Raw genomic sequence first — 13,261 nt, forward strand, 5'->3', positions numbered from 1 at the left:
ATTTTTTCTTCTCCATAATGCACCATATTCTATAAACTTAAATTTATTCAAATAAACCCACAAAATAGGTAATAATATGTAAAATAACACAAATGGAAATATTGATTTGTATACATTGTATATTGTAAATACAGAGTTTGTACATATGTCAACCTGCATTTTGCGCAGGTGATGCTGATTTGCGTGATAAATTAGCCAATTAGCAAAATGCTAACACAGCTGTTGTTGTGTAGCATCGAGGGAAGAAGCTAATCCGGAAGTCCAGCGTCCACCAGGAAGGGTTTTATCACTAAATTACGTCTTTAAGTGAGAAAAGGAGTTTTTGTGTATTTGCTGTGTTAAAGTGAGGAGTCATGGTATCAGGTGTGGGCCTCAAACATCACTTGTGTTCACTGCCATGTTTTAACTAACAATGGACTAAAGGACTTTCTCCACTGAGCTCATACTGCTGCTGGTGAGTTGTGTTAATATTGTGTTTAGTCTTTAAACTGCTCACTGTCAGTACTGCTGGTGAGTTGTGTTAATATTGTGTTTAGTCTTCAATCTCTGCTCACTGTCAGTACTGTTGCTGGTGAGTTTTGTTTAATATTGTTTAGTCTTTAAACTCTGCTCACTGTCAGTGCTGCTGCTGGTGAGTTGTGTTAATATTGTTTAGTTTTTAAACTCTGCTCACTGTCAGTACTGCTGCTGGTGAGGTGTGTTTAATATTGTTTAGTCTTTAAACTCTGCTCACTGTCAGTGCTGCTGCTGGTGAGTTGTGTTAATATTGTTTAGTCAGTGCTGTTGCTGGTGAGTTGTGTTAACATTGTGTTTAGTCTTTAAACTCTGCTCACTGTCAGTGCTGCTGCTGGTGAGTTGTGTTAACATTGTGTTTAGTCTTTAAAGTCTGCTCACTGTCAGTACTGCTGCTGGTGAGTTGTGTTAACGTTGTGTTTTAGTCTTTAAACACTATTGTGTTATGATGCTGAGCACCTTACATTCAGCTGAACACTGAAGAAATATGTGAAACTGTTACTTCACTACATCTCATTATGCTCCTTCTGCTGTTTACTACTGTTTCCACCAAATTACACCAATTCCCATCGTTAAGTGTTCCAGTCGACTAACCTAGGATTTTGGAGAATTAATTGTATATCATTTTTAATTCAAGTCTGTGTAGCTTTGCGCTCTGATGCTGCATAACAAGTGGATTTTGGAAAGATGTTCTACTGTCTAATCTGTGCCATGCTTATGTTGTTGTATGCTAGTCTACACACCAAATATGAACGTATACACTTTCTGAATTCACGTACAAATGTTTCCTCGTGAGTTGTCTTAACAAACCCTGCTGCTAAATCCCCTGGAACCACACGCGGCTTGCTACAGCAACAACTTCCCTCACTCGCCACAGTAAGAACCAAGTGGTTTTCCCAGCACTGTTGGTTCAACCAGGACTATTTAAGTCAACGCTTGGTCTGGAGTATTATGCAGGGAGCTTCCCAGCAGCACTTAAAACCATCACTGCGACAAACCCACAGTTGAAAGGGAGCGCACATGTCCCTGTGTACATGAAGTAATCCTCGCTGAAAGCCGTACAGATGAAACCATGTGTGATTGGAGAGATTTGTAGATGCTCCCCCATCACAGATGATGTAGATTTGGTGTGGGTGTGTGTGCGTGTGTGTGTCAAAATCAAACCAGAAAATGTGGCTTTAGTACGAGATGAAACTTCCCCAACAAATCTTTATACCAGGAACAACATGTGTTTAACATGCCTTCCAACCAGTTGTCAGGGTAAACATGAACTACGTGCTGTATCTCTGCTGCTCTGCTCACATGCGATATGGAGATGTACAGCCTGACCTCACCACAGGAGGTCTTATTAGACATTTTAAACCGTGGTCCCAAATCAGACAAATCTGTTCTCGTACCCTCACAGCAGTGGCTCATTAGAGCCCGTTGCTCTTTTTATTTATGCTCAACTGAAAAATATGCCCACATTATAGTTTGAAAGGCATCAGGCTAAAGTTGCTAGATTTAAAGGAATTAACATCTGTAATGTTACAACCCCAAGCGCATTATATCATGAACTTAAAGATGCCATATTGATGTCACTATAATAAATATTAAACAGGATTAATAACCCACTATAATTTAAGTTTAGTACAGTGTGTCCCCTGTTGGCAGTTTATTTAGGCTAAATGTGAGGCCTTGGGATTAGCACTGTAAAACTTGTTTGTTCTACTCCATTTCTTTTTCAGACTCGTCTTGCACAAGAAGTCTAAAAATGCATGTACACTGCAACTCTTCATCTTTGCTTTGTCTATATGTTTTAGTGTCATCATGATGCTGTCTTACAGTAGACTTCTCCTGCCTAATTTGGATGTACCGTATTGCATTTGCCAAAAACTAAAGCCCTCTTGTATGCTTTACTGTTATGAAGGTTGACCTATTGTGCTCATTCCAGCTCTGTTTCCACCAGAGAAGCTTTCCATGATTTACAGGTCACATAAAGTCCTTTTTTATGTTGTGTCTGCTATGCAGCCCCTCGGTTTAGCCTCTGGTTGAAGCAAGCAGTATTTCAGGGGTTTTCTTGGGACTGGGTACATTGTCGCATCATTTTACACCATTGTCATTCGAATATTTCTTGACACAACACAGGTTGTTTTTCAGTACCAATAATTCCAGTCTGGGAGTCTGTATTCTTGAATATTCACTCTGTGTGCCATTTAAGAAGAACATTGGCAAATAAAGATTTAGTGATTGGATTTTTACTGCGGTTTTATGATCCTCCCATAACATCTGACTATGTAAGATTCTCTGGCTGCAAACCAAACTGACTCAGCTGGTCAGTCTCGCAGGGATTAATTTTTACACCTTGTTAATTAAAGTGTATCCCTGCCACTAAGCCATGTTTAGTATGAAAATCCAACATTGAGATATTATACTGTGTGTATTTATGACAGATTATAAGTAAAAACATGTCTTTCTGTAATCCACCATTATCGCAATAAAGGTTCTAAGGATGAAATAGTAGGCTATACCCACATTTTAATCAATCACTACAGCACTACTATTCTTGTTCTACAGGTGGAGAGATGGTGTGCCATCGGTCTGTGGTTAAAAACTGTGGACCTCTAAACAAGAGGAATCTTTCATCCTTGATCTCGGGTAAGTTCCCTTCCTTAATGTCTAATCTGATCGTCTTAACAGCTTGTTTGGAGAAGCCTTAAAACCCCCAGATCCAGGCGTCTTGGATACATCGTCCTGAGGACACACACACAAACGTACACTGTCTGGCCCTGACTGTCCTGAAGTTGTTTTGACTGTGACAGCCAGAGATAAGTGTAGACCCACGAACCTGACCAGCGAGCAACACAACTGGCCTCTTTACCATTTCATTGCTGCTTAGGGCTGGCTAACATAAACATGGTGGGAGTGTGTCCTTTTAAGCTGCTTTTATTGTCCAGCTGCTTCCCAAACTCTGGATGTAAATTGTTGAAGTTAGGAGGGATGAATGAGAGAAAAAGTGGAAAAGAGGTGAGGGGGTGGTTAATGTATTGGTAAGAAGTGAGGGGATCAGAATTTCTCTGAAGTGAGGAAGGGAATCATTTAGAGTGGTTTTCGTGTGTGTGAGTGAGCATATGTGCCATTTAAGCAGAGGCATGACAAAGCTCATTGAAACATCTTCCCAGACCACTTCACATCAGTTTGTTATTGTCTGGTGGCCAGGCGAGAGTTGTTGGGGCAAAAAAGAAATGCAAAACGTATTTACGCTGAATTGTTCGGAAACCAAATATATGCACATTAAGGGGTGAATTACGCTGCATGTCTTTGATGTGAATTTAGACTCGCTGTCGCTGTTATGCTCAACCACTGATGTCCTCCAGTATGAGACGTTTTGAGTTAAGTCACTACATACCAGACTTAAACTTTAAAACTTGTCCACATGTCCAAGACAAGTGGATTCTGTAATAGGGCAAGTGGAAGAGAAAAGTACTTTCCACTCGGGTAACCCTGAAACTTTTTTTTTTCTGAGGTGCATTTGATAAAAGCAAAGAAATAATTTCCCTAAATATCCACTGCAAAGAGATTACAATGTTACGAACATCGACTCTCATTCGATCATTAATGTGTGTGGATAGCTGGGTTTGTTATATTGTCGATACAACAAAATGTTTACTCAACACAATGATTCTTCAATAATGTTAACAAACCAGACAGACAACTGAATCCACTAAAGTATGATGCAGGGATCTAGAGAATTGTATTGCACTTGTATTTCAATGCTTTTTATCCTTGGACATCATCTGACGAACAGCTATGTGACCTATGTAGTGTGACCACGCCACCACTCAACAGTGGCTGTCCATCATGGTGCTGCACATGAAGTCATTCACTTGAGTTATTTAACAAGTTAGCTACTCGGCTAACATTAATTACAGGGACCTCCTTGACCTTGTTTTTCAAGATAGCCTATAGTGGGAAAGAAAAGAGCTAACATTGCAAACTAGCAGCTGTTGTATTAGGTAAAGGTACCGAAGGTGTCCTGTATGCTGACTAAGTAAAACAGTAACAAGGCCAATTTGACTTGCCAGTGTTTCATGCTGAATGTGGTCGTAATGCTCAGTTTCCTTTTGTTTAATGTTTATTGTGAGAAAACATATTTCCTTTTTATATTTATTGCATAAAGGTTTTAGATTTACCCACAAAGCAACACAGACAGCTTAGTCTGAGGTTGGGGTCAAACCTTCACTAACTTTGCCAAGTCCCCACTGTGTGTAATTGGGCCTGTCGGGTTGTAAAATGCATCATCTATAGGCTGGTAGTTTGAATAGCTCTGTCTCAGCAAGGGGTTTGTGTGTTTAAACTTTGTGTAGAAATGGTGGTTCAGTAAAAGCTGCCATGGTCTTTTTTGTTATTTTTAAACACCCCGTCTCATTGGTCTGTTTGAATGTTTATTGATCCTCGATGATGTGACGCAAAAGCACCGCACTGTCGCTTACTTGTGGATTTATACCGGTTTACACAGACTCGCATATGCTCATCGATGTTCCGGTGTCTGCCTTCATTCTAACAACATGGGCTGTACTTTGTGTCGTAAGATATTTTATTTTCAGCTCAGATATACACATAGGACTCTATTTTAACAATGTAAGCACATGTTCTTAAGCAAATGTGTCTGCCATAATCCCCTTTTGCTGGTTTAACAGTGGAGCAAAGGTCTCTGCACCAGAGGCATGGTTCAAAAGTCTAGTAATCATTGGTGCTTTCAGGGCATATTTTTCACCAAACCAGAATGCCATCCTCCATTGCCTTTTTAAAAGTCAGGTATGCTTTCACCTTGACAAATACATTTTATAATGGTAGATTTGTCTGGGTCTCTGCAGAGCAGACGGATCAAAGTGAAAAATCGCTACCTATCTGTGTAGCGAGAACAGTGTAAACATGCTGTGTACCCGCCGATGAAGATATAATAAATCTGCTTCTGGCTTGAGACCAGGTTTTGTCACTTTCTGCTGCCTCAAGATTGTAATGCATCAACAAAGTGCCTGACCACATCTCCATTTTTAAGAGACCAACAGGCCCATGGGTGCATGTGCATTTGCTATTTAAACAAAGTGGACAGTGGGAAAATGACCTGTCTACAACTACAAAGACAGCTTTGCGCCTGGTGTAAAAAGGGGCCCTTAATGTTTACATTCAAGCCTTTTTATGGCCATTTTTAGCTGGCTGTGGATTAAGTCTAATCCTCCATGTTTAGTGTATGGACTTGGCAACAGATTGCTTTTACATTTGCAGCAGGGCATTCTAGGACAGTGCACCCTAAAATAAAAAGGTTCCTTGAGGATCTGTTTTTACAGTTCTCTTAATAAAAACCTGCTGGAACATTTTGGAGCTCATCTTTAAACCAAGGATGTACAACTTCAGTCAGAAAAACCTTGATTACTGTGACTACAAACACTTCTATCATAACCACCACTATTTTTGCTCTGAACAACTGACTGCTCTGCTGCTGCTAATGAATATATTTTCTACCACTGTTAGAACTGCCACTATGACTAACAGCTGTACTATTATTACTGCTAATGCAAACAAGAGGCAGGAACAAGGGGGAAAAAGATGCAGATTGATGTCTGTTCCCTCACTCCCACTCTTCTTTTCTCCCTCGCCCCCTCTCAATGGTGATGTAAGTGTTTTCTGACACGTTTTCTGTGGTGTATTTTTTTGTGGTGTGACTTGTGTATCTGTGTTAGGGTGGCACAGAGGTGACTAAAAGAACAAAGCAGAAGGGGAGAAAATGAGAGACAGAGGATAGTGTGTGTGTTTTGGAGAAAAGTGTCTTCAATGGGATTCAGGTATCAACTGGATGACCTCTTCAGTGTCGAGGGGGGCCTCATAGGAACACACACAAAAGAGCGACTGACACAATGAAGGAGGGAATGAAAGGGGGATGAGGTTTCACAGCCGAGGCCGAAAAAGGAAAACATCAGATACCTTTCTTTTTCTGCCTCACTCACTTTCTGTCTCTTTCTTAGTGTTTGTAAAACTACAAAGGGAAAACACCTGAGCACCTTATTTCGGCAGCGCTAATGTCATAGAAGGAATGTGCCGCTTGTGTGTGTGCAGCTGAATGTGCGTGTTTGTTTGGGTGTTTGAATGAGGGGAAACGGCAGGAGCCAGCATACCTCACTGGCCTACCTACCTGAGAGTCTTTGAACGCTCCCCAGCTGTATGGTGGCCCATTCAGTGATCAGTGGCTTGCATGAAGTGTTTGATCACACAGTCTCAATGGGTATCTGATGGAACCTGTTTGTTTGCCAGGGAGACACTGATGCTGATATTTTGGACTTGTGTTTTACCTCACATTGGACATAAGCCAACCACTAAAATGTGACGACAGTCCCTCGTTTAGTTGGACTTCATGCTTATTGAGTAATCATTTTACAATATTAATGGGATGCATGATTGTTATTTTTTAATCACAATCTTTATTCACACCACTAAACAATCTCATTCTTGCAGCGATTCTGCCTAATTTGCATCCGAATGAAATTTGTTGCGTCAAAGCAAGCGTTTCCCTTGTCTATCCAACTGTACGAACAAATAATAGGACTGCAGCTTTGCACCACATGAATATAGTCAAAAGATAAATCTATCATTACTAAATTACTCTCTGTATGTGTGCTGGGATGCATAAGTTACATACAGCAATTTGGGTTTGACAAAATACTTGCTGTTTTCATTTTAACTGTTTATACATGCACCGGTTGTAATGTTTAGATTGACCAAGCCCAGCACTTCAGTCTTAACCATGTGTATTAAGTGGCTAGACACCGTGTATACAAAGATCTCTATTTGGGCAGCACTATATCAGTAAAGGAATGACAGTAAGATGCAGTTGGGGGCGGGGTTTGATGACGTCTTCAATATAATCGTGTGAATGGTTGATCAGGGTGTGGATGGAAACTTGTGATACCCACATCATCATGAGTTCTTAAAGCACATAAAAGAAGATGATGCAGTTGTGGGTGTTTCGTGTCCTCGTGTGAGGGATGGACAATAGATTTCCCGTGCCAGCAGAGGGGTGAAAAGACGGAACAAGAGGAGATGGTACAAGGCCGTCTTGCTTAATTGTCACGCACATGTTGGACTGATTTTGTTTAGTTGGTAATTGTATAATCGTTTTTAACAAAACATTGATCAGCATATTGTTAAGTACTTCAATTTATTTAAGTCCACTTTGTTTCTGTTAAAGGTTTCAAAGTTTCTATTGTTTGTTGTGCTATATGGGAATTTCAGCAATCCATCCAATCACTGACAGATTCAGAAGACATCAAACAAAATACATAACATTATATGAACAAAAGAGTTTCCCCCCTGAGAAAACTTATGTTTTACATACTTTAATCAGAAAAAAACATGTCATCTGGGATTTATTGTGATAACTGATATTATAGAAAGTGCTGATGGCAAATGCCACTGAGCTCTGCTCCGTACAGACTAAGATGTTGTTTTGGCATAATGTCCTATTTAAAACAAAAGTTTTGTTTTATAGCAAAGAAAATGCAAAGGGAGGTAAGATTAAGTCTTGTATGGAAACAATGAAGATGGAGAATGCAGATGAATGCTGCATGGAAATGGACAGCAGCAGTGACCGAAATGAGTCAAGGGAACACAAACATGAAATCAAAGAGTCCTGTTACCTTCTGTAGCCAAGGTAACTAAATGCTCTGGTCACTATTTGAAGAAATTCAGTAACAACGTAGCTGACCGACCACAGTTGTGTCTCAAAATGTCTCACAACACACAGATTGCATGCATACGTGCTTTGCACAAAATGAACAAAAACATATTGATGTTAATTCAAATTAGACGGAAATCAGCAGGTTAGTGCACTGCTGCTGACTTGTGGTGAGAAACAGTATAGCAGCGATTGGCAACTCCCTTAAAGCCCTACAATTTGTTTTAACATTGGTTATATCATAGTAAACCTTTGGGGAAGCTATAATGGTGTCAGAAATTGCTTACCACCCAACCCTTTAGGGAACATCTGGGTGTGACACCCAGTGGTAACATTTGGTATACCAGTCCAGTATTTAGCTTGATATTGCTATTTGCTATGTAAACATTTACATAAGCCCATCACCAGAATACAGAAACAAAAACAGCAAGAGAAAAATGCAATAGAGTTGGGGGAGCCCTCATTTGATGACTCACTATATGGAATGGTCATACATTTTAATTTGCAGGGCTTTTGTGAATTTCGGATGTGTTTGTGCAGCAGGGGCCACACACTGCTGCAACTCAGTCTGCCAAGAGAATGCTGCAGAATAGGAAATATTAAGTGGCCATTTTCAGATGTGTGTTCTAGCATCAGTATGAGATGTTCCTTAGTTCTTTCAGTCGAAGCATCATGGTCATAGAGCAGAAGAGCTATGTGCAAAGTTTGTGCAGAGTTTCTTGAATTTTACTTTATTCGCAGAGGCATTGATTGTCCACAGAGGATGAATTCTAATACTTTGTCTTCTATTTTTGCTCTATTGCTGCCAAAACCTGGCACATCAAGCATCTGAATCTGCAGCTTAGGATCTTAAACTCTTAATTAATGTGGTGTTTCCAGAGAGTGCAATATATTGTTCAGCACAATGCGTGTTTGATTCTGTGCCTGATTAAAATATGCACCGAATCATGAAACTCTCGTCTTTTTGAGTGATAGATAGAGACCACAATCAATTATGTTGGCCCAAAGACACATTGGCCAAGCTTGCATTCAACAGTTTGCGTGCAACCCATCCACAATGCAAATGGCAAGTAATACCATGCAATGGATGATTAGTATTGAGTATATGAGTATTAACAATTGCAGATGCAGCATATTTGATCACATTTGCGTAATCAGTTGGAAATGGCTCAAGCAGAATGTTGTAACTCTGTAAATTGGAAAATCCTCTCCAAATAAAATCTGGTATTGCGATGATGTTGGACAGTTCAGTCTACACGTGTCGGTGATGCAGTCTAGAAACAATATCGGCATGATTTTGCTGGCACAATTTTCAAGAGAATGGTTCTAAATTGTTAAGAAACAGGAATATGACATTGCACCGTATGTGGTCAGAGAATTGATGAACAGTATGAAGACTGACTGAGCCAAAAATGGAGAAGGTACAAACTCCAAGTCTTTGAGCAAGCAGTTTTTAATCTGAATTAAGAGTGAAACAGGAGACGGTTCCCCTTCATACTGTACACTGGCTCACATGCATGATTTATTAATTCCAAAAGTGCTCTTGTATACAAAATGCATTCAGCTGTTGGTAAATATAAGGACTATCAATAAAGTCGAATAAGCAATAGTCAAAGCTAAGCTCTTTTATTTGCTGCCAGATAATTTCTTCTGTCATCTGCTCACATCACTTCTGGATATTCATTCCAAATTTTCCACGCAGGTGTGTCTGAACAGAGTTGGCCGTGTGTTTGAAACTTTACCCCTCACACCCCAGCATGCACATGGATCGCTCCACATGCCAGCTCATCACCAGGCCTGGAGAGTGTGCGTGCGTGTGTGTGTGTGTGTGTGTGTGTGTGTGTGTGTGTGTGTGCACGTGCACGTGCACGTTGATGTGTGGGTGTTCCTTGATTACTCTGTAGTCTATGAAGGTATAAGGTTAACTACCAGTGCAGCATTTACTGAAAGACTACCCTGAAAGGTGCATCATCATCATCAAAACTGAGCTGATGACTTCATAATGACCGTAATACAAAAAGACTGACTTTGTACCTTCGGTCGTCTTCATCTGTTTCTGCATTCTCTTCCAAATTCTGGATGTGATTATATAAAAAACAAACCCATCTATTTATACAATCCCATGAGCACATGCTTTGAAACTCTATGGTCTGATTGGAGTTTTGCCAGGAGATGGACAAACAGTTTTGTTGTGCCTCCAATGGACAGTTTGGTAATAATTTTAACGTTTATTTTTCTTTTCCTCACAGAAGTTGGGCTAACCAAGGGGTTGTTTATGATCATTTGAGGAATGACATTTGTTTTGCCCTGTCAGAAAGAAAAAAGAATAAAAAAACTAGAATGGCACTCAGTACAGCACATACCTCTGCCAAGGCCCAACAGTCCCCTTCAGTTCAATCACATCAGTCCCCTAAATAGGCCTAATTTTCTTTTTATCGAGAGCCATGAATTATTCTCTGGAAAAAATGTAAAACCTAAACATGGTAATGGAAGCCCTGGATCTGCCCCATTGTCAGGATCTGCATCAACATTCCATGGGTCCTTTTATGCCCCATGTCTCATTCGTCTACCAAGTTTCGTGGAAATCTGTTCAGTAGTTTTTGTGCAATCCTGCCAGCAAACAAACCAACATACATAATATACGTCCTTGGTAGAGGTGTATAACAAAGGAGAATTATAGTTATTAAAAAATAATCTAAATGTTATATTTCCATAGTGTTTCCAAGCTTCTGATCACATGTTGGTTTGTGTTATCTTTAAATTCGTATACAAGAAACACCAGTCAACTGATGATCTGACGATAAAGAGACTGATTCTTAAACTGTGTGTGTGTGTGTGTGTGTGTGTGTGTGTGTGTGTGTGTGTGTGTGTGTGTGTGTGTGTGTGTGTGTGTGTGTGTGTGTGTGTGTGTGTGTGTGTGTGTGTGTGTGTGTGTGTGTGTGTGTGTGTGTGTGTGTGTGTGTGTGTAGTGGACAGCCCTACAGTTCAACCTCGCAAGTAAAAAGTAGGGCAGGAGGTCAAACATGGGCCAATTAGACACCACAAAGAGAAGAGGGGAGAGTTAAATAAACTCTTTGGCCTCCAACATCTTGTTTATCTATGAGTTTATTGCCGACTCACTCTGGATATATTTTTGTTGCGTGCCTGTGTATGCGTTTGTGCATCTGTGTGTGTGTGTGTATACGTGTGTAAGCACAAGTTCACATTTGCCTGTCTGTACATTTTAAATATTGTTATTTTCATGTCTTCTGTGTACGTTTGGCAGTGGGTGTCCCTGAATGTACGTGTTACATGTGTACATGTGCAACATAACTGTGGTAAACCTGGGGTGGCCTATCTGCCACTGCCGGTCTACACTTCAAACTGTATGTTTTAGTTTTGTTTTGTCTTTTGCTTCAGCTACTGCTACTGCCCCACATGTGGTTAGAAAAAGTGTGTCACTGATGCCTTGTGCGTATTCTCTTGGCCTGACGAGAACAGTGATGTAAGACTTGGATGAAGGATTCCTTCCTGAATTTGTGAATGTTAGTTTGTCTCAGACTTTTATATGACTTTATGTTGACATAAATTTATAATGACTATTATTTTTGCAGAATCATACAGAGAACACGACACTGATGCGTTTACTGGGGAAAAAAAGGGACCTGAGCTTTAGTTGACAACAGTGGTTCTAAAACTTTCCAGTGTATAACTCGGTTCAGCCAATTAATACAACAGTCCTGCAAAATACATCGTAGATTCGTGAAGGTTATAATTAAGTTCTTGAAACCGCTTAAAAGGTGTTGATTCAACAGTCGTCATTACCAACACCAGGAGGTTATGTTTTCTTCCCAGGCCATTTGTTGGTTGCTTGTTTGTAAGCAGGATTACGCAGAAACTACTTGATGGATTACCATGAAACTCGGTGGAAGAATGCAGGATGAGTCAGGGAAGAACCCATTAAACTTGAGTGCAGATCCAGGATTGTTTTTATCACCATCTTCAAAATTGTTCTACATTTGTTCATTTCTCATAATTCATGGATCTTGATGGAAAGAATTAGGCATGTTTACAGGACTGATAAGTGAGTACAAGTGTCAAACTAAATAAAATTCTGATCTAGTGAATTTGAATTGCGATTTCATAAGGTGACTGTTTGGCCCCGGCAAAGTTATGCACTCTACTGATTACTATTCAAGTTTTGAGAATTGTTCCGTTGAATTGAATTGTGTATGAATAATTATAATTTAATGCAGTTGAATGATCAGTGTTTTCACAGGAACTGCACATTATAACCTTCATAAAGGAGGATTTATTGGATAACTGTTAGCATTAGCTTTAGCTAGGTGGTCCTAATAAATTGACACCTGACGACAGTGCATTAATTGGTCTAGGTCCATATATTTATTTGTGTTGTTAAATGTACAGACTCCATTGTTTTCTATCATTATTGACATTTTCCTCATTATCGTAAGGAAATCCAGACTGCGGGTTTATGATTGTTTCTTCTGCTACCGTTCAATCGTAGATGAGTCATTTGTTCTTTCCCGTCTTTTAAATTACATTATAAAACCTTTCTCAAAGGTCAAATGCTTCAGTGTACCAAACATGTTTTGGGACACTTTGGGGCCCATTACTCATATGCATGTGTTTGTGAGTGGCACAGAGCTACTTTGGGGTGAATCATCCCACCTCTGGCTGGATGTCTCCCCACCAGGGACTATTGTAAATATTTGAGAGGAACTGTTGACATGAAGATAACACTGACTAATGGATATGCAAGCCTGGACTCAAGAAAGCACTGATGGGACTGTGGGAGTGATCAAGAAAAGGATGGGGGCAGGGGGGGGGAAGCTATTGGAAGGGTGGTGGAGGGAAGGATGGAAACGTGGTAAAGGACAAAGAGTCGAGACATTGAGAGGGGAGTGGGAGGTGTAAAGGAGGGAGGAGTGATGTAACCGAGGGGAGAGTTGGGGGGACAGATTGTGTGGTGGGAAAGAGGTGAAGGCAGGTGGGAGAAACCCAGATGGAAACTCATGAACTGAAGAGGATAGTTTG

At 40.2% G+C, this 13,261-nt stretch overlaps 1 long non-coding RNA gene across 3 annotated transcripts in view; it reads left to right on the plus strand.

Annotated features, from left to right (window-relative positions):
- The first annotated feature begins 230 nt into the window (after positions 1-230).
- LOC124855053 overlaps positions 231-13,261 on the plus strand; it is an 80,382-nt gene continuing 67,351 nt past the window's right edge. For all 3 annotated transcript variants that reach the window (XR_007034976.1, XR_007034977.1, XR_007034975.1), the window contains exons 1-2: positions 231-454; positions 3,070-3,150. This is a non-coding gene — a long non-coding RNA (uncharacterized LOC124855053). The remainder of the gene's footprint in view (positions 455-3,069; positions 3,151-13,261) is intronic.

Source organism: Hippoglossus stenolepis, chromosome 18 (assembly GCF_022539355.2).
Source record: "Hippoglossus stenolepis isolate QCI-W04-F060 chromosome 18, HSTE1.2, whole genome shotgun sequence".
NCBI classification, from domain to species: domain Eukaryota; kingdom Metazoa; phylum Chordata; class Actinopteri; order Pleuronectiformes; family Pleuronectidae; genus Hippoglossus; species Hippoglossus stenolepis.